Genomic DNA, 22,189 nt, shown 5'->3' on the forward strand with positions numbered 1-22,189 from the left:
TGCAATTCCCTGCAATTTCATACCTCCTGCAGCCGTGCCTATCTCCTCTCTCTTCACACTTTCATCTTCTCTGCTACCCTGCATCCACCTTCTTCTGCCCTCCCACTTTCACTGCCATACAAACTTTAAAGCAAATTCACATAAATACCATCACCCCATTTTCCTCCTCAAAATTCACTTTTAACATATTTACAAACAGCATGCCACAGCTAGTCAGCATGTTGACCTAAGAGCCTCATTATTTCTTCATATTTCCCCATCTAACTGCTGAGTATTTGTATTTGTAAAATGCACATTTTCTTGGGGGCATCAAAAGTGTTTTTGTTCTCTTTGTGATTTGTTTAGTCCAGCTAACAACCTGCTTTAAATTTTCCATTTGTTTCCATTTTCTGATGTCTTTTACCTTCAGGTTCACATAAAATACACCAGAAAAGCAAATTATTCGTTCTGCTTTAGGGCTGTCAGGGAGGACTCATCCATTTGTATCACTATCCACTCAAACAGGACACCCATGAGTAAAGAGTTGGATATAATGCATTGGAATCAGTCTAACTGGAATATCTGCTTATAAAATAGGAAACAGTCCACTGGGCCACTGAATCCAATCTGCTCATCACAGGTACCCACGCCATATAATCCCCTTCAAAAACTATTTAATACCCCTTCTTAAAACCTACTAGATTCCCCATTTCCTTTATTATTCTTTCTGGAAGACTGTTTCAGAATCTTACCCACCAGAGGATTAGAAAACTTATCTAATTTCCAGCCTAAATTTATTCATGGGCAATTTATAACTATTTGTTCTTGGACCAACATTGTTCTTTATTTTAAGCAGTTTTTCTCCCTGGTGTTTACCCACCTGATAAGTTTATAGAGAGCAATCACATCCTGTCTTCGTCTGTGTTTTGCAAGGCTAAACAAGCCAAACTCTCTTTGTGTCCCTCTGCAAGGAAATGCTCTCTCCAGTGCTCATCCTGACAGCCTGCTGGTGTCTGCCCATGTCTGAAAGCACCTTCCTCACACAGGAGTGATCAGAGCTGCTTCTCTTTTCTTAGAGAGGCCTAAACTGTATGGAAAGGGCAAGAATAGCAGAAATAATTCTCCTCACAGCCTTTTCCACACTTGTATCCAACCACCCCAATAACACCGGGATCCCTCTATAAATTTTTCCAATCCCATAGCTCTTTCACTATTTTATTCACTTTGTCTCTTTTTAGCTGACCTTCCTTACAGTTTCTATATTAATTCCACCTTTTCCCAACAGAATAATGGTTTTCCATCTATTACCAGAGAAAACAGTTTAGTAAATTTCAAATTCCTCTTAACTGACAGGTATCTTGCCACTGACAATACTATGTGTGTAGTATTTCTTATTTTCCTTTTTCTTCAGAATTTTTTTTGCTATTTTCTACCAAATAATTTCTCAACTATGACGCCATTTCAAATGTATCGTTTTCCAAAATCCATTTCTTAATTATAGAATTAACTATAACTATTTCCTATAGAATTAACTATAACTATTAAGTACATATATTGTACTTAACTAGCTTAAAAGGTTCCTCATGTGTGATTGTACATGTTGCTACTATTAGAGTTGTGTGTTTGTAATTATAACAAAATGGCCTCTCAACTGGGATCTTGTTTCTCACCTTTTCCAGCTGCAACTTTTAATTTTAAGATCATAATTTTTATTAAGGAGTCTTTCTTTACTTCTGTATTCTGTGCCTGGGATCCAAACAGATCTCAAGGTCTTGGGCATTTTGTGCTAGGTAGGAGTTTTTATAAGGAGTTTTGTCAGATTTGTTTGTCAGTTGCTCAAAATCATCAATTCAAAACCAGCATGTAATTTCAAACCTTTTCCCTTTTTAACCTTTACAACGGAAAATGTCAAAATTTGACAAATATTTCATCTGATTCACTCTTAGGAAGTGTATCTGGCACAGTCAGAATGAAGGGAAGACCCACAGATGATTAAAAAGTGCAAAAATATATCTGCTTTTTATTTATTTTATGGATCTGCATTACTAAGTCAATACAAGAGGGACCTAATTTCTCCACTAACCTTGTCTAATGAAGATTGAAATTTAATAAACATGTAAGAAAGCTGCATCACCATGAACTAAGAGACTTCAAAATATGACATTTAGTTCATTATTTATTAACCTATCCCTCAGGAACATGACAGAGGGAATGCAGATTATCCATATTAGAAGCTGTTTCATCTCTAGGAGATAATGGAGGCCCTATTTCCTTTGCACAAGATTTATATACTAAAGAGGAAATGTGATGCAAAATTTATACCACTCATGATTTCTTTTTTCCCATAGAAGGTAGAAAGAACATTCCCTTGCAGACTGCATGTGGTTAGAGTTGTAGGCTTTAAAAGTACATGTCTATAAAAATCAGAATTTCCTATCCAAGAAAAAATTAACAAATGTACATGTGGTAAAGCAAAAGCAATAGAGAAATATTCCTTTAGACATTAAAATACTTCAGAAAATACACAGTTAAAAGAATAGAGACTAGACTCCTAAATGTGCCAAACCAACTTTATTTAACAAAATTTAGAGAATAACTGAGCTATAAAAATCACCTCCAGCCAGGCATAGAAATTGCACTTCTGATGCAGTATGGCTACTCCTATTTCTCTTCAATGTATTTAGTCTTCATTTCCTGATTTAAAAGTAATTCAAGACTCACTCTGATGAGAATCACAACTTACTGAGAGTAACCATAAAGCAGAATAACTTTTACTCGCTCTGGAATGACTGAATTTCAGCAGCGTGACCAGGATCAGAGTCTGGCACAGCCTATTAACTTCCATATCTTTAAGACTCTTTTCCAAATTACTGACTCTGTCCTGCAAACTGAGCCCAAATGACAACCTTTGTACCTAATGGCAGTACCCACAAAAACTGCAGAGTTTCAGCAAAGAGGAGGAAAGCGTTTGCTGACATGCATTAGTTGCAGACAGCAGTTCACACTGCTAACATTTTTGGAAGCAATTCTGTGCTAAGTTGTTGCTAAGTAGACCTGGCATCTCAAGCAAAATATGCCTTGCATCATTAAAATACAAGTTATAAAACATGAATTTGAGCCATTAGAAATGAGTTCATGTATCCATGTGTGCTAGACTTCCTTCTTGTTACAGGGAATGATCTACAAAATAAAAACTCATTCCACTAAACTGCTTTGATTCTAAGGTCTGTGAATGTACCTGGCTTACTTTTTCTCATTGTCAATGAAAATGAGACAGCAAATTAAAGGCACAATTGTAAGAAAAAGTTACAAAGGCAGGACACGAATTACTTTAATACCTTACCAACTGAGCCACTGGTACTTCACAATTCATGAACAAATTTCCTATTACTTCAGAGTCATGCTTTTATTGACTGGTATAAATACACCATTTGTATCTTTTTTCATCCTGCTGTGTTTCTATTTTATTGGAAGTGTCCTGTAACAGGTATAACATCAGCTCAGATTACCAAGAAATCTATAAAATAGCTTCCTGCTACTACCTTTGGTGCAGATTGAAAGAATACATTATGATCCCACTGAGTAAATGATAAAAGCTGTTATTCACAGGCAAACATGATTTATCCTCACCTGTTCAAGATTCTGAATGTACCCACTTTATTATTAAATTATGAAAACATTTCACTCACATTGATTAGGAACACAGATACATTATTAAAGAGTGGCTATTAGGAGGCATGTGTTTCAAATTTAAGTCCTGAGGTTTGTGACTCATGGCAGGACCACAAATATTTCATGCAAATGGGAGCAGACAGATCGAGCTTCATAAATGTTCCATTGTGGCACCAGAAATGCATGATAACATTTTTTTATTATTGATTATAAATTTGAAAATGACATTGCTTGGTTCAAATTAAGTTTTCACTCAGTGCAGCTTGTACATTAAATACAGGGAAAATTGTAAAAGAAAATTGGATTTTAAAAAATGATGATTTCTATTTCTTTAATAGAGAAGAGACTTTTTTTTTCTCTCCTCTGTACACTCTTGGGCTATAGGACATCCCTTTTAAGACATCTTTTATGACTAGTTGCAGAAATAATTTCTCTGTAAAGTTGCAGAGTATTTTTCAATACGTAGGATAATTAATTAGAGCCATGAAAGGTATGAACATAAATGGTGTCTATTGATCTTAGTACAATATACGATGGCTAAAATTGTGAAAAGCATTTAATTTTAAACAAATCATGTTCTTAACAAAAACAACAGGTCAAAACCTGAGAGGTTTGAAAACCTTACCATGGGTACCTCTTAGTCAACACCAGACTTAGCATGTTTGTCCCTCTACTCACCAAACACAAAAGATACAATAATGCCATTGTGAAGACAACTGGACAAAGAATTTGGATTAAATCTGAGTGATAGCATCTCAGAGAGGCTCAGAATTGAAGGGCTGATAGAAAGTGTCTGTAAGTCTTTGTGTGTATATGTGTGCACATTTACTTTTTATATTAAAAAAGGAAGCATATGGAAAAATATTATGCTGAATGCTGATGCCCTGTGTGCTGAATTATTTATGTCCTCCCTGTCTTCTTCTGGTTCCCTTCACACTAATGACTGGTTTAACGCTGATGTACATCAATTTACAACATAACAATGTAGCTTTGGATTGCTTTCAAGTCCAGATTGCTTTAAAAAGTAATAAGAATACATGGAGGCATAAGAGCTTTGCAACTAGCAGTGACAGGACTCATACCAGACCTTGGACAAACTCTGCATTATTAGTTGTGAATTCTTTCTGGTTTTATTGAAGTTATCTTTTTAATATTGCATTAGTTTTGAAGGGTAAAATGTGAAAAATAATTTTTGTATTTTCTTTTGCAGAAGAGCTGCTCAGAAACTGCCTGTATTCACCTTAGCTCCTTGCCCTCTACCTGGTTTGTATCTAATATCATCAAAATATTTTGTGTTCTTTCATCTAAATGCTGACTATCAAAATCCTTGCTGGGCACTTAAAGTAGATAAAATGATGATTGCAATGCCCAGTGGTGAAACTTTACAAATACCCAAACTATCTCTGCAATTTTTGCAATTACCTGATGAGTCAAGTGACCCTTTGCCTGTCTTGCTTTTTTGATATGGAATCTTCTAAATCCATTTGATGAGAACTCTGGAAGTTATGTCTTAACTGCCTCTTCAGAAATGCAAGATAAAAACCTTCTCTAGTTCAACCAATAAAAGAGTGAAATACTGGTCATCATTTAAAGGCTCATCTTTGTTATATAAAATCCTAACAAAGTTGATTTGTATCAGCTGAGATATATTATATTTACAATGATTTTATGGACTGTAGTAACAATTTATTGTTCCTTTGGTATTGTATGAAGAGAACACTAAAAGTCACACATAATGCTTGGAACTAACCTTAATCTCTGAAAGTGGCTGGAAGTATAACCTTGTTCATTTCAATGATGATAGGGTAAAGTATATAGTTTATTGCTTTTAGACTCCTTTAATTCACCTGGCTTTTGGTAAAGAGATCTTGCAAGGTGTCACAGCAAAACCATAAAAGTTGTGCATTATTTCCAGATTGGTGATGTGAATGCCACAGCAATCCTGCACAAGACTGCTATGAAACAGGTGGTGCAGTGGATGCAAGTCATCTTTAGCAGAGTAACATTTTTATTCCATTTAACCTATTTTCTTTTCACTCTGAATGATGAATGTCAGATTGTGAACCTGCCAGTGAAAGTAAAAGAAAGTGCACAGGCTTGGACAAGGCACCGTGTGTTCTTCAATCCATTAAGCATATCCTACAGCTGAAGGCAAGGTGAAATATCCTCCCCCTTTTCCCCCTTCTGCTGTGTCCATTGTGGTTGTGTGATGCACACCTCACTTCATCACAGCCCATCCCCTGAGGACCCGGGGAAAGAGTCATTATGGTCACTCGAGTTTTTGTTGTGCCCTACATCACAGGAGGACTGTGATGGAGGGCTGGTAAAGGCACAAGGTATCTGAATTATTTTATATAAAGAAAGGTTAAGTGGAAGAGAAGACAAACAACTGTCTCCTCAGAGTAATGAACTGGCAATTCACACCTAAGGTCGATACTAAGCAGGGTGCAGAACTACAGTATTGCCTTGTTGTCATTCAGATATTTTTACACGACAGGAAAATTACACTATTTAGGCTGGGGCAGTGCAGGAGAAAATCAAGCTATCATTACTAGTCTCGAGTTTTTTTATTACCCTTGGACTTGTGTGGGAGAGCAAAAATGCTCTTTCTGTGGGCTGAAAATTATTTACTGCGTGATCATTCTTTCATCATTATTTTCTCTCATGCTGGAGCAGTAGTTTAAACTGTGTAGTTAAAAAAACTATAATACCCTCTTGGTAAGGAAAATTCTTGTCTCTGTTCTGCCTAAAAATTACATCAGGAGTGCAATTTTTCACATTCCACAGGGATGGCAATAAGGACTTCACTGACTTCAAAAGGAGCTTTTGGAGCCAAATATGCAGCCAATGAAAGTCTGGCAGGACACATGTAATGAAACATGGTGGTTTATCCTAGCCAAGGATCTTGCCTTTCTCGAAAGTTAATCTTTCTAGGGTTATGTAACTTGGTAAATCCAGTTATGTTTATTGCCAATGACAAAACCAAAGTATCTCTACAGAACTCTATCTAAAGATCTGAACAGAAAAGGGTGACTAAGGGCATATTTGCATAATTGAAAGAGAGAGATATCAGGATAAATGTAGAATAAGTAGAAAAGAAAGGTGGAGCATCCCAGGGGTTAATGTTGAGGCCAGCTTAATTAATGGCCTGGTTAATGAGACAAAGTGCACACTTAAGAAATTTACAGGTGTTATAGACCTGGGAGGAGTGATGGATGCACCAGCCAGTTGTGGTGCCATTCAGAAAAACCTCAGCAGGCTGGAGAAATGGGACAACCTGGACCTCATGGAGACACCAAAGGGCAACACAGAACCCTGCACACGGGGAGGAACAATTCCACACACCAACACATGCTGGGGTGCAAACATTTGGAAAGCAGCTTGGGAAAGAAGGACCTGTGGGTCCTATGGACCATCAAGCTGACCATGAACCAATGGTCCACCCTTGTGGCAAACCAGGCCGTTGGGTTTCCCAGCTGCAGTGGGCAGAACGTGTCCAGCGGGTCCAAGGAGATCCTGACCCTCTGCTCAGCAGTGGGGACACCTCTGGAGTGCTGTGCATAGCTCTGTGCTTCCCAGAGCAAGACAGACATTGACATTGGAGGAAGTCCAGCAAAAGGCCACTGAGATGCTTCAGGAATTGGAGCACCTCCTAAGCAGGGAGAGGCTGAGAGAGCTGGGGTTATCCAGCCTGGAGAAAAGAAGGCTCAGGTGACTGAACAAGAAGCCACAGACCCATATTGAAGTACAGGAGATTCCATTTGCACTCTTTTACTGTGAGTGTCGTGAAACTGGAACAGGATGCCTGGAAAGGTTGTGGAGTCTCCATCTTTAGGGAAAGTCAAAAATATTTCTGGGCATAATCTTGGATCATCTGCAATAACTGACTCTGTTTTGAGCAGGGGATTTAAAAGAATAGAATCATAGCATGGTTGTGGATGGAAGGGACCTTGAAGATTATTTTTGTTCCAACCCCTCTGCCATGGGCAGAGACACCTTCCACTAGACCAGGTTGCTCAGAGCCCCGTGCAACCTGGACTTGAACAATTCCAAGTCAACTAAAAAAAGGTGTCCAGATCTCTTCCAGCTTCAACTATCAAGTGATTCTGCAACATAAAATCTTTAATGTGAGGAAAATATGTGTTGTACTTACCACAAATATGATTTAATTTGATCATCTCAGGTTTAATTCCTTCCTGCTAATGTTTTATTATCTCAAAGACATTTGCGTTGCAGAATGTCCAAAGCAGAATCTGCAAGAGTCATTCCAGGTTTCAAAATCCCATATGCTGAAATATGGCAATATTTCTCTTTGAAAGGAGGGAGAACACAGACCTGTACAAATCCACTCCTCTTATAGACAATATCAATAACAATTGTAAAGAATTTAATGAAGTTTAGAATGACAATATCAGTTAATGTATAATTGCAAACTGTAGAAAGCAGAATACGTGATACAAGCTTAATTTGTTAGAACATGTTTTGCAGCCATAGAAAATTTACTAGATGTATAGTCAAATTTGGTTGAAGTTAAATTAGGCATGCATCTTGATTCTTGGTTAAATTTTTTCTGCTGCATCCTCCTAAACGGGTATAAGTAATAATAATAAAAAAGCTGGTACAAGCTGAAGCCTGAAGCTTATATCCCATTATAAATTGCACTTCAGATTTTCTAAACTAATTGTTAAATTTAGAACTAGCAATTAGCACTGCACAACATTTACCAACAGAATTAACTGTATCGCTTGCTATCAAGCTCAATTACATTTTCAAATGTCCCAGACTGGCAGCTTTGATGCATTCTAAGAAAATAAAACCTAGAAATGGGCCAACGGCAAATTGTTGTGACAAGATTCACAATAAGAAATGGCTTTTTTTCTGTTTCTGCTTTGGGCAAAAGTGCAGTCTTATGGATTAAAAATGCAATCTTACCTGAGCAGTGTGAAATTTTATCGCAGGTTGGTGGAAATAAAATGTAAATAGTTACTTTATAAGAGTTCCACCACTTGAGAATTGTATGTAGCAACTTGATAGTTTTGAGGAGTCCTTATTAGCAAGTACATGAACACTGCCAGGAGATGCTACCTGGTGTTGCTTTTTCGTGTGATAGGGTATGAATCTGAGAACTTCAAAAGATATTCTCAACAAACAGCCAAACCTACAGAGCAACTCACAGCTGGATTTCCTGCTGTGTTTACTTAGTAGAGCCAACCCTTAGGAAGCTTTTGCTCTGAAACTACATCAAGACTAAAATTCAAAGCTACTTACTCCTGATAAAGCATTCAGAAGCACAGAGTTGAACTAAATTCACTTGCTTCAAAGGCGGAAGGAGTGAAAGGCCTTAAAGTTGCAATAAGATGAGCCAGTCATACTTTGATGCAGTTATATCTGCTTGATTATCAGGTTCTCAATAGGAAAGAGCTCTCTACAGATGCTGCAGAGGTATGGATCCCAATACTCATCACAGATATGACACCGCCCTCACCTGCCAGATCGTGGTCAGCTTGTCACCCACCAAGACTCCCAGGTCCTTGTCTGGAGAGCTGCTCTCTGCCAAGTCAGCCTCCAACCTATCCTGGTACTTGGGGTTATTCCTCCCCAGGTGCATGACCCTACACTTGCCCTTGTAGAACATCATTCGGTTTCTCTACACCCAATTCTCCAGCTTGGGAGATTGACCGCCAGTCAAGGTCCTGCTGAATGGTAGCACAGCCTTCAGGTGTATCAAGCCATTTCCCCTCATTTCATGTCACTTGCTGAGGGTGTTTTCTATCCCTTCATCCAGGTCATAGGTAAACCAGTGAAATAAGACTGGAAAAGAGAAGTTAAATAAGTGTTGATTCCTGGGGAATGCCACTGACTACAGGCCTCCAGCCTGCTCTGCTGACCACAACCCTCTGAGATCTGCCATTCAGCCTCACTGTCCATTCATCCAACTCTCATTTCCTGAGCTTACCTGTGAGGATGTTATGGCAGACAGCGTCAAAATCTTGCTAAAGTTGAGGCAGACAACATGCACTGCTCTCTGTTGACTCACCCTGCCATGCCATCATAGAAGGCTGTCTGACTGGTCAAGCATGATTTCCCCTTGGTCAATCCATGCTGACTATCCCTGATGACTTTATTTTCTTCTACATGCTTGGTGATGATGTCCAGAACAACATGTTCTATCACCTTTCCAAGGATGGAGCTGACTGGCTGGTTGTTTCCTGGGTCCTCCTTGCCTATTCTGAAGATGGGAGTAGCATTGCCCTTCATCCAGGCATCAGGCACTTCTGTTTGCCATGACTTTCAGTGGTGTTTGCAAGTGGCTTAGCAACAACCTCTGCCTGTTCCTTCCACACCTGTGGGTGCATCCCACCAGGGCCATGGCTTTATGGGTGTTAAATCTGTCTAGCCGACCTCTAACCCAACCCTTCATGACCAAAGGGAAATCTTCTCCAAACTTCTTCCCTTATCTCTGAGGTCTGAGATTATTTAGGGATGACCTCATTTTCATTCTAAAGTCTTTCAATGTAAAGGACCAACCTTGTCCCAGGACTTGTTTATGCTTCCTTTTCATCTTCTACCATCTTTCTCCTTCTCTTGGTCATATTGGGATAGTCCCAATGCCTGTGCCTTTAAACCTGGCACTGTTCAATACCTCCATTTTCCTCAACTCCAGATCCCTGTGGAAAAAGAAATCTCTACCTTCAAAGCTTTGATATTCTCTTCCAAATCTTCTGACTTTAAAAACTTATTCTCTCAAAATGAAAAGAAGCCATATGACCTTATGGGTAACGTCTTTTCCCTTTCTCCTCACCTCTTTGCTCTTGTACTTATGACCCAGGACTTTTCCAGGATATGAGCTCTGGGAGCACATTTTCAAAAAGAGGGATGTGATGTAGTTTCCTAACATTCAATCACTTAAAAGTACCCAAATGTCATGTGTACACTCCAAAGCATAATAACCCTTTTCTGAGTCCCAGAAATATTGATGGAACCTCACATATGATGTGCCATTTTCATATTAAAGATTTATTCAGAAGAAATGTTCTCTACAGTGTGTTTAAAATTTATTTCCATTTTTTTGCCATTGTATTACACAGGATTTCTATCCTGTAATAAAATAATCAATGAATGATGCATGCAATGCAGTAAAAAACACATTTACTGTTATTCGAAGATGCACTGATTTACACGTGGATCTGTTCAACCTTTTTTAATTTGACCAGATGAAAAAGCTTGGGATGACAACCTTTGGAAGATCATGTGATCTAACTTCAGATGTCTCCAGTGTCAATATCTAAACCCTAACTAATTTCTGTTACCTGACTTACAGGGAAAAAGACATCATTACAATGCAGTTCATATCTAGCAGTACATTACAGGATGTGAATCATGCCCTGAAAACATTTTTTTTTTTTTAATGTAAAGTGAATTGAGGATAATTGTCCCAAGAAGCCTACAATTAGCCTGACAAATCCCTCCAAAAATTTTTAAAAGAGCGAGCTTACCTAAGAGGACTGTGAGTTCAAAGACAAAAAGAGAAGGTCTGTCAAGTGTTGCATCTAGACAGCACTCACAATTATTTAGGGAGCAAAATGCAAATGGGAAGTTGCAATTTTTGAAGGTTGTCAGAGGTCTACATATGCGTTTTCCTGAAATCTTTAGTTGCCGAAGGTAGAGGTTTAATCTCTTAGAACAATTACACAGATAAAGAAGAGAAAAAGGCTGTTTCAGAAAGTGGTTTTGGCCCAAGACTTTGGTATAAAACCTAATCTTAGATAGGCAGGACCTGCCTCTGGAAGCCCTCTTCTGTTGATTCTATGAAGGATATTTTGGCATAATTTAACAATTGGCTCAAAATATGTGTCTAATTTGTAGACCTGAATCCCACTCTTAATGTGTGTGGGGTGAACATGTGCTTTTTCTTGAGTTGAGCCTGATATTAATAGGGCTTTTCCACCAGGAAATAAAATCCACATTCATAGTCTTATTTTAATCTCTTGGAGTATGGACCATGCTTTGTCAAAGTCAGGCTGTTAAGAAGAAGAGGCACCTGTGTCTCCATAGTGCATAATAATATAACTGCCTTTACATTCTAGGTAATTATATAATTTAAATTTTTAAATAACAACAACAACAACAATAATAATAATTCCTTCTGTATAATTATCACCAGAAACCAGATCTTCAATGGAAGATTCTGTCATTCACATGGGTGAAACCCAATAAGGCTTGTAAAGGTACTTTCCTGCACTTCTACACAATTTACATCAGGAATTTCAGCCTATCATCATCACAAGCAGGCAGCAAATTGTATTTGAATATTGAGATTTTGTCAGTATATTTTTAAGACTTCAAAACTGCAGGCAGCAAAGAGTCTAACACATCTGTAGGGAAGATGTGATGGTTAATTACACTCTGAGTGTCTTATTTCTACCTCTGAATTTGTCAAGCTTCATCTCCATTGCCTGGATCTTGTTATATACTTTTCTGCTAAATTAAAGAGTCAATGAATATCAGAAATTCTTCCCTCTGCAAGTATTAGACTCTGATCAAGTCAGTTAACTTCCCCTTATTAAGTTAAATAGCTTGAGATTCTCTCGCTTTAATTACTGTACAAGCTCAGACTTTGCACTAAAGTACCTGTTACAGCAATTCAAATCAATGAAAACCACAGAAAAAATATGAACTTGCATGCTACAAAAATAAAACAGAATAAGCATAAAAGAAATCTTTCCTGACCATCCATCTTCTCTTTTCTGAATACAGGAAAGATAAAATGTGTGTCACACAAAAGAAATGAGAATGGTGACAATAAATGACATGGGGAAATTTACTGTGTACCCAAACTAAGGAAAGGATAGTCAAAACCTAAGGAATAGAAAGTGAAAAACTAAGGATGAAAAGGTCAAAATCACAGGAAAACAACACAGAAAAAAATAATAGGGTTTTCTGTTCATGAATATTCTCCTCCAACTTATGACACAATGAGTAAAATTTCCTAACAAGTGTGTGTTTTGTAGAAGTAACATTGCAAGGTACTAGTGTGCAAAAAGGAAAAATGCAACACTGAGAGAAATTTTAATAAATGAGACATTCTATCTAATAAAGACATTTTAAAAAGCTGCAAATAGTGGGATGATTCAAGGAAACTCAAGTTTCGTATGCCTTTGAGATCTTCTGATGGATAGATAGATGAAACTTAGGCCAAGAAACATAAAATCAGTGCACTAATTGTAGTGAAATGGAACATGTCTATGAGTTATTCAATCTAGAATAGATAAACAGATATGATTATGTAGCTACTGTTGTCTTGGTACCATTAGTCATATTTTTCATCGCTTTAGTTTACAAAGCAGCAATATATTTTCATAAAAACCTAAAATCAGTCCAAACAAAGTTTTTGTTTATAATCAGTCAAACCTTACTATGGAATAAATATTTGAGTTACATGTTTTAATTTGAGTTTCATGAGTGCTTTTCTTTCAATTTGTGCCCATTATTGTTAGAATGGATAAAGAAGGAGAGTGCCTGGGTTACCAGGAGGTACTGCAAATCAGAGACAAACAATTATGCCTGAAGAGCACATCATAATAGGGTGACAGCATTGGTGAATCTTAGTAGGGCGATTGATGTCAGGTACTGGTTTTCCAGTAGCTGCATCCAGAGTCCACAGAAATTAGTGCAAAATTTTGAAAAGTGCTGGTTTGGGGGTTTAGCTATTGGAAATTGCCAAACAAGCCCAAACATCTAGATTCATTTAATGTCTGATATCGCACAAACCAGAATTTACAACACAGTGAGTTAGGACAGAGCAAATTACTCAAAATTCTGAGCCAGTTGAATTTTGACATCCATGAGCAGCATAGCAGTCCTTGATGGATTTTTTCAGTGGCTTTAGTGTGTGTTTGGAGCAACAGCAAGCCCCGCATTTGAACCTGGATAACATTAGCATTATGGTAATGAGGCTCGACGAGCATCTGGGCAGTGATTTGGCTCGTGGAAAAGGAAGGTTGGTAGTGAACAGCCTCAAATGGCTGACCTTGTTTTGACATGCACATTACAAGCCATCATCAAATTTCACTGTAACTAAGTGCCAGGGGCTTCCAACAAGCTGTTCTGAGGTTGTTCGTTTGGAGTCCAAAATGAATAACTTTGATATGGCTCATTCCTGCAATACCACATGTTTTCAAGGCACTAACATGATTTGTAGGAAATTTAAAACTGTACACAGTTGATTGCACAGACTGGACTTCCTCCACTCTGTCAAGTAGAGTGATTTGTCCAGAGAGAAGATGTTGGACAAAGTTTGAAGGGAAGCTGCTCGTGTTCAAAAGACAGGCTTACAGGGTTTCTTGGGTTCATTCTCTGCCAGTATTTGATTTAAGACTTTTCTACATCAAACACTGATCAGCAAAAATTGTAACATTTGGATTTAACAGTTAACTATCTATTCAAGACTATGGATATATTCAATCCATCCCTGACACTCTTTTGTATTGTCCCTAGGTGGGAAAAGCAGCAAGATTAACACATAATGTGACACTTGAAACTGCTGTTGGAAAACAACAGGAATAATCTAGATAATGCACCAAGAAGATATTTCTATATGTTTTGTGACTGGAGAAAACACACAGATGTGTGATTTTACTTCTATAGAAAAACAAGAGTGTGCTTTTTACATAAACTCTGAAGAAGATTGGAGGATATCTGATGCACAATAAACTGGCTTTAAAAAGAGTCAGTGTTCACCTCATTGCATTGCATTTAGGAATGCAAGGTAAATTATGTTCAGTTTAAGCTTCATGAAGCTGCTTCTTCATTTTGAGCTGGGATAGTAGAGACTAATTCAGGGGCTGCTGTAAGAAGGTGGCATAAATTCTTTTATTGTATGAGTACATGACACTCGGCTTCCTAAATTGTACTAGATGTGAATGTATGGGCAAATGAATCAAACTCAAAGATCACATTTGGCTTCAGATTTAGACTTTAAATATTGAAAATATAGAAGTAATTCCATTAAATATGTTCCCATCCCAGCCAAGGGAGAAGCATTTGATAAAATCAGTACATCTTATGTGGGTACAATGGCCTTTTAGAAACCCATAGTGGGGTGAGAAATGTTCACCTAAGAGTGAAATCTTCATCTCACATTGAATCCTAACCAAAGGTTTGCCACAAACCTAATTGCATCATTGACATTAGTGCTTCCACTGTACACAGACAGGAATAATAATAATAATAATAATAATAATAATAATAATAATAATAATAATAATAGAAAGCACAACAATTAAAGTTCTTATGCACATTGTTAAATTGGGGAACAGATTTATCTACCGCATAAAGATTATTTGTAGGCTGTTTTCAAAAAAGTTTAGTCCTGACACAGAGATAAGTTCAGTTTTTCTGTACAAAATACTGTTTCTGGACTGTCATGTTGACTTTGCAGTTATGCTGAACCCAAAGGATGCAGATATTAAATCTCTCTTTGCTGCTAATTTGGTTTTCCACTTTGGGTCCACCTTACACATATCTCTTACTTTTACCACATGTCCATGACCCCAAGTGCAAAAGACCTGCAGTAATAAAAATTATTATGAATAACAGTAGGCAGAGGAGAGATTAACATCAAGAGATATTTTGGTCAGAAACTGTGCTGCAATGGTTTCAGCTTAAAAGAGAATAAATCTCCCATATAATAAGCTATATTAGCAACAACAACAACAAAAAAATCAAGTAAACATTCATAGATCATGGCTGAACTATGATAATGTAGAGTTGAGAAAATATGGTCTAGTCTGCTTAAAAATCTGGCTATGCTGCTGTGCACTCGCAAGTTTCTCAAGCAGGAAATGATGGAAAGCTCCACTGATCTCAAATAACTCAATTGTTTTTCTTTTCTAATCAAATATCTTCATAGTGAGGGACCAAAAATGCATCATTCAGCATGCAATGTGGTTGTGAAAGCATGAAATATGGCACTTCACTGTTAATGTAATATTAAAGATTAAAAATGTTTATTACCTGTTATTCTTCTCTTAATTGTTTTGTGTGGAGAAAAATAGAAGTTGCTGCTTTAATGCATAAAAACCCCACAATGTGCATTCAAAGCAGAGAGCAAAGTGTTGGGGCTATGAAAATTATGTAAATGATGAATTCCAGTGAAAGAACTTTCAAACCCTTAGGGTCTTCAAACAGCATTAATTCAAGAAATTAGATACAAAATTTAACTTTTTCATGCTAATAATGATTTCATAAGGAAAAACTCGTTAGTAAAGGTGACAAATATGAAGTTCTATTCAACATTTAAATTCAGGAATCTTAGTATGCGCCCCTGGGATATATTTACTCAGCCAATGACTCTGATGTTATTAAGTAATTTATTTGAGAAAGTCTCCATTCATGAGTTTACATAAGAACAATATCAGGTTTACAAAGGCTTGTGTTGTCAGTTTAGCAAATACTTAATTCACAATGACTTTTGCTTAAGATTTTCATTAGGTTGTTCAATATTGCTTGATCATTTAATGTCAGCTTCATAAGATCATAATTTTCCCTATATGAAAAAAGGAAATTAAAAGGATAAATAAATTAAAAAGTGTGAACTAAACTTAAATTTAAATCAGCTTTGCCACAAAAGAGAAGAGAACAGTGTCAGCACTTGTGATTGCAGTATGCTTGGGTATAAACTACCTGCACTTAACAATCTAACATTTTGCTGTGGTGCATTTCTATGCCAGCAATACCAAAAATGTATTGAAACATCTGAAATGCTGCATTATGGTTCAGTTTCTGAGGACTGATCAGTTATGTGACAGTCTCAATTTCTGGCAGCATTAGTTAGGGGGTTCATTTCTTGGATAGGAAACAAAAACCATCCTAAATCTCTCAATTTCTATGGCTATTCATGCTGTAATCTATGGTCTCCAGCCAATGTTGAGGTAAATGTGCAAATGTAACTAAAAACGACAATTCCTGCAAGCCAAGGAGCAGAGAAATAGCACAAAATCTGAAAATTTTGTGGACGGTCAAAATAATCAACAGAATATTTGTCTTCCTACAGAAAATGCTGGTTCTTCAATACAGAACATTTTCCCAGGAAATGAGCTGATTTTACTCAGCTTTCTAATGAAATACAGGCAAGCCTTGAAACCTTCATTGTCTCTTGGCTAGATCATTCACCATCACTCCTCAGAGAGCTGCCTGGTCCCCAGGCCCTGTCACAGGGCTGTGCTGGAGGAGCTTTGATACAATGAATGTTTGAAATCACTGCTGGTTCCTGTTACAATCAGCCTCCATCACTTTTTCTCCTCCTCACAATGGTTCTTGCTCTCCCATCACCCTGGTTCCTGCATTCAAGTGTCTTCCCACCCTTACCTCTCCAATTTATTGAGGCTAAAATGGCAACACATCAGCCTTGGTGTTTCCATGTGAGAGATTCAATCTGTGTTCCAAGGCTTGTCTCTATCCCTTCATTGCACATCCTAAGACAGCTGAATCTTAAAGCACAAGCTGCCTGTGTGCTAAATCTTTTGCTCTGCAGCAGCACCAAACCCTGGCCTACACCTGACCAGAAAGAAAATAATATCCAAATAGAAGCTCACATTAGACCAGTTGCTAAATTTTGTCACATTTGACTGGGGTATGAAGCACCTGGAGGATCTGATTGAGACATGAGAAGGCAAAAGTCTTTTTCTGGCAACAGATCCCATGAGAAATGAAAATAGGACGTACAAATAAAACATGTAATGACTGTCTTGTCTGTAATCCACCTTTCCACTAACCTAGATGACTCTTTAATCTCTAACTTCTGTTCTTAAGTGAATAAATATGTAATGAGAGAGAGCAGGCAGGCCAAGTTAGATTTGGTCATATTTATTAACACATGTGTCATTCAGTTGTAACTGCATTTGTGGGTTCTCCGGGAAAGTGGTTCTCTGACATTTTAAGGACTTCTGAAATGCAGAAGGGCTCTAATCTATATCAAAATAATCTCCATTGGTAAATTGGATAGTTACAGGATGAAGTGGGCACCCTAAGAGAAATCACAAGGCCTGAAAGGTAATGATCTCGGAAAGGACTTTCTTGCAAGGTAGAAACTCTCAAGAGGAAATCAAAGGTCCTTATTAGAAGACTGTGAATTGAGGAGATGAGAAATGATACTGAATTAGGCAAGGATTCATAAGTAAAGTAGGATGTTGAAACTATGAAGTTATTTTATTGGATCAGTACTAAGGTTCAATTTGTGTGAGTAAGGGAGAGAAGGCAGCTAGAGATGATTTCCAGACAGGAGAGACAAGAAGGATTTGGCAGCATAATCTCTGAAAGAAAGTTAATAAGGGGAAGTATCTGGAAGTAAAAAAAAAATCAGTATATGCTAGGCTTACAGATAGGTTACCATTCACCAAGAAATAATCACCATCCATGTGATTAGTGCTGAAAAATAAAAGCAGGAAGCAGGAAACACAGATGGAATGGGTTAATACTTTTGCAATAAGACCTATTCACACATTTCGGAGGATTGGTTTTAATTCTTCAGAGACACCACTGAAGTTTTTATTATTAAAGCATTAGATAAAACTTAAATTTGCAGCACAAATAGAAGCAGAAGGACTGGTTTCATACAAGTTATAAGAGCACAGGAGAACAGTTTAATCTGGATGATGTGGGTACCTACAGGGATTACAGAAAGAGGTAAAGACTCATGATTCCCTTCCCTTCTTCAAGGCTAAAGATTAACTGTTCATGGTACTGGTGGTTTTTGCTACCATCCTACTAATATCTTTAATAGCACACATTTAAAATGAAGTATTTTTCATGGCTCTTAACTTGAGTTGGATGCAATGCTAGTGAGGGAAAATGTTTTTTTCATATTTATAAGTGATCTCACACTATTCCAACTGGACTGTAAAGAGCTGCTCCTCAGACTCAAGGAGGTGGGATTGATTCAAGCACAGGAAATTGAGGAACAAGGCCTGACACACCTCTCATCACAACAAACCCAATAAAAAGTGCTACTTTAGCATAAGACTTGAGCATAAGACTTGAAACAGAATCAACTCCATCAAGTAATAACCTCTCAGTCCGTAACGCATTCGAAAACCCAAAGTAGAAGAGATGATATTTTTCAATTGGATGAAATTATCAAGTATTTCCCAGCAAAGTTAATCCTAAACATTGTTAGACTGGTTTCCCTTACTGGATCAATCAATTGATTGATCTGTTTATATTTATATCTATGTATATATAAATATATACACAGCCTCTTACAAAGCGTGCTGGGGTTTCCAGTAAAGAACACAGCACTTATTTACAGAAATATGATGTAACCTGGGTGGTTAGAGCATGTTATTTAAGGAAACTAGCTATGATTTATAGCAGCAAATAAATAAGACAAAATTTGTTTAACATACCTCAGCATTAAGTATCTCATGCATTAATTGTCTCGAAAGTCTGTTCCATTTGTTATCTAACAAGGTATACTCCATTATTATTTTTATCCAGTTCATTGCTTCATTCTATCTGTTCTTTCAAAATTAGCTTGTCTAATCAGAAACTGCTTTGGCTGGTAGTTCATTTCACATTAAAAGGAGGAATTCTTGTTTACTGAGAAAGTAATTGGATTATAATTTTGAAAAGAAAGGAATATAGATTGTAATAAATTATTTCATAAAAAATACATGGGAGTGTGAAAACTAGCAAACCCAAGACAAATTAAAAGCTCTAATGAATGAAAAGGCTATAAATAGAACATGAAACTGGAAAGAATAATTCATCATTGTAACTTACCTACTCCTTGTTATTCTGTTGAAAAGAGCTGAATATCTAAGGAAAGAAGAAAAAAATGTATTTATCAAATGATGACCAAGAAAATATTTATATTAGCTGTCACTTTCCTTCTAGCTCTTTAGCCCTCGTAGATGTAATTCAATCCTTATTACAGAAAGAAAAAGTAAAATTTAACCACATTTGGGAGTATACAATTCCATTTCAGTTATTTATTAAATTCTGTTGATAAGTTTGCATGACCATAGGTAGACTGTAATAAAGTTGCATGCATGACTTTGTTACCTGCATCAGTATATATTTAAGTGAAAACAAGAAAATGCAGCAATTATATTCAAAACACTGACCAATATACTGGGGCTGTTTATAGAGTTGGTCCATCATGTATATTTTATTGCTTATCAACATTTCAATTCATATCAAACTGTAGGGCTTCTTTTTCTTTTTTTTTTCTTACTACCTAAAAATATTTTGTTGCTAATTCTACTCTTTTTTGTGTCTGTGTTTTTATTTTTTTTTTTAACCTAAAACAATGGGTATTAAAGATATGAGAAGTAATGGACATGAACTACGAAAATTGTGTGAAGGAAAATAAAACACACAACAGAATGTGAGAAATTGTAGCAAATAAGATTTTAGAAGTTAGAATATACATATTATTATATTATATTATATTATATTATATTATATTTATATTATATTATATTATATTTTACTATACTATGCTATTACATACAGTAGAAAAATTGAGTGATTGTTATAAAATTCTGAAGAACTAGGAAAATCTTGTACTCTCAGCTCTCACCTGTTCAGCTGATTAATACCTTGAGTTCTTTCTGTTTGTAGACCTAACAAAAAATACAAAATTAAATTAAATACACTAAATTATGTGAGCTAAATTGTTATAGATTTACATTTATTTAACCTGATTTTATTTATCTGAAAATCATTCTGGTTTTCCTTTTATTTGAATTGCATTTATGATACCAATTCAAGCTTTGATCTTAAATTACACTTTTGGGGCCTGAAGTAATAACAATTTTGAATTACAAGGATCCAGTTCTTATCTACATACCAAACAGGTTGTTTATAGTGCAGTTTGTTCAGTGAATATACTCAAATTTAACACAGGGAGATTGATAAAGGTAATCAGCAAATACCATATTGGCTTAGAATAAAGATGAAAGCAAAATGCACCTGACTCAGTAAAGATAGGAATTAAATGCCAGATTATCCACATAAATGTGTCAGTAAGAGGAATTTCATGCATGACAGATGTTAGAACGGGCATTAAAATGGTCAGGACAAAAATCATTAAGTGCCCCAATAATGCACATTGGGCTAAAGCAAATGTAGGATGTCACAGGCAAATTCACACCAACTTCAAAAAGTTATTTACATGCTCAAAGTTGGGGCTTATATGTGAATGAGATAAAAACATTAAGCAGGCTATTAATACCCACTTGAGATGTCTCCTCTACATTTAGAAAGCAAAACCTTATCATGCTACCAACACCATGAAACTCAAAAGGTGTCATGAAATGACTGGATGGAATTTTATTTCTTTCAAAGAAAAATGCAACTACAGAGGATGATAGCCATAACCCAGGTCCTACACAGGCCTTGCCCATCAAAGCTGCAAGGAAAGAAAATTATTGATGCACTGAGAGGTAGGTGCTGCTACTTTTCTTATGGTGACTGATGTGGAGCTTCATTGAAGAAAATGATATTACAGAATCACGGAATGGCTTGGGGTGGAAAGGACTATTAAAATTCATCTGCTCCAATTCCTTTGCAATGAGCAGAGACACCTTCAACTGGATTAGATTGCTCAGAGCCCAGTGCAACCCGGCCTTGAATGTTTCCAGGGATGGCATTATCCCACTTGAGAAAAGAAGTTTTGATACCTGAGCCAGTGGTGGCTGCTTAGGAGAACGTAGGGATTGAATAGCATTTGGATAAGAGCAACGCAGAAAAATCACTGTTGTTCAGTCAATATAAAATATTTAAAGCAGAGAATTTCCATTCATTAACCTAAATACAAAGTAGCCTTGTACCTGCTCTCCAGAATCAGATCATATGAGAAAGAAGTTTGACAGTGATGTAGAGACTCTCAGGCTGCCCCAGTCATCAGCTTTAGGTTTCTGATTCAGGACAGGGAAAGAATAATCCTACTTGAATATGCAGTCCATGAAAATCCTCAGCTAAACATTGGTGATAGGAAGTCCCAAAATGCGGGCAAAGTAAACCGTGACAAGTAACACAAATGTCTGGAATTTTCCTGTTAAAGTGATCCAAGCTGAGCATGCCAAAACCAAGGGTGAAACTACCAAGGATTTTATTACTGAAAAAGCAATATTAACCTCAGAATTATTGGCATATGTTTTTTATTCTGGTGGGTTTTTTTTTTTGTATTTTTATGTTTGGGTATGCATTGTTGTGGCTTGAAAAGCTCCCAAAATTAAATTTTCTGGTGTGGAGCCTATGTATTGTTTCCTTGATTAATTAAGTGAGCCGTGAACCAAAAGTCATTTTTGCTCTCCCACTGGCTGTTCACTTCATGTGTATCCATTTCTTGTCTTTCCCATTTGCCTCCTGTCTGTCTGCTGTGCCCTTTCCACTCCTGCAGGGTGCATCCCCTTCCTTGCCTGCCCACACAGAACCAGGCTCTCAAAAGGGCTCTTCAATACCACCATAATGAAGGTTAAACCTAGATAAATAAGAACCCCACAAACCATCTGTGAACTGATTCCTGTGGTGC

General features: G+C 36.9%; 1 protein-coding gene across 2 annotated transcripts in view; it reads right to left on the reverse strand.

Moving 5' to 3' along the window:
- The window catches only part of CELF2 (CUGBP Elav-like family member 2), a 540,383-nt gene that overhangs the window by 425,587 nt on the left and 92,607 nt on the right, over nt 1-22,189 (reverse strand). For both annotated transcript variants that reach the window (XM_053942011.1, XM_053942012.1), the window contains one exon: nt 19,432-19,467. The gene's annotated coding sequence lies outside the window, so the exon portion shown is untranslated. The remainder of the gene's footprint in view (nt 1-19,431; nt 19,468-22,189) is intronic.

This window comes from Vidua chalybeata, chromosome 5 (assembly GCF_026979565.1).
Source record: "Vidua chalybeata isolate OUT-0048 chromosome 5, bVidCha1 merged haplotype, whole genome shotgun sequence".
Classification (NCBI taxonomy): domain Eukaryota; kingdom Metazoa; phylum Chordata; class Aves; order Passeriformes; family Viduidae; genus Vidua; species Vidua chalybeata.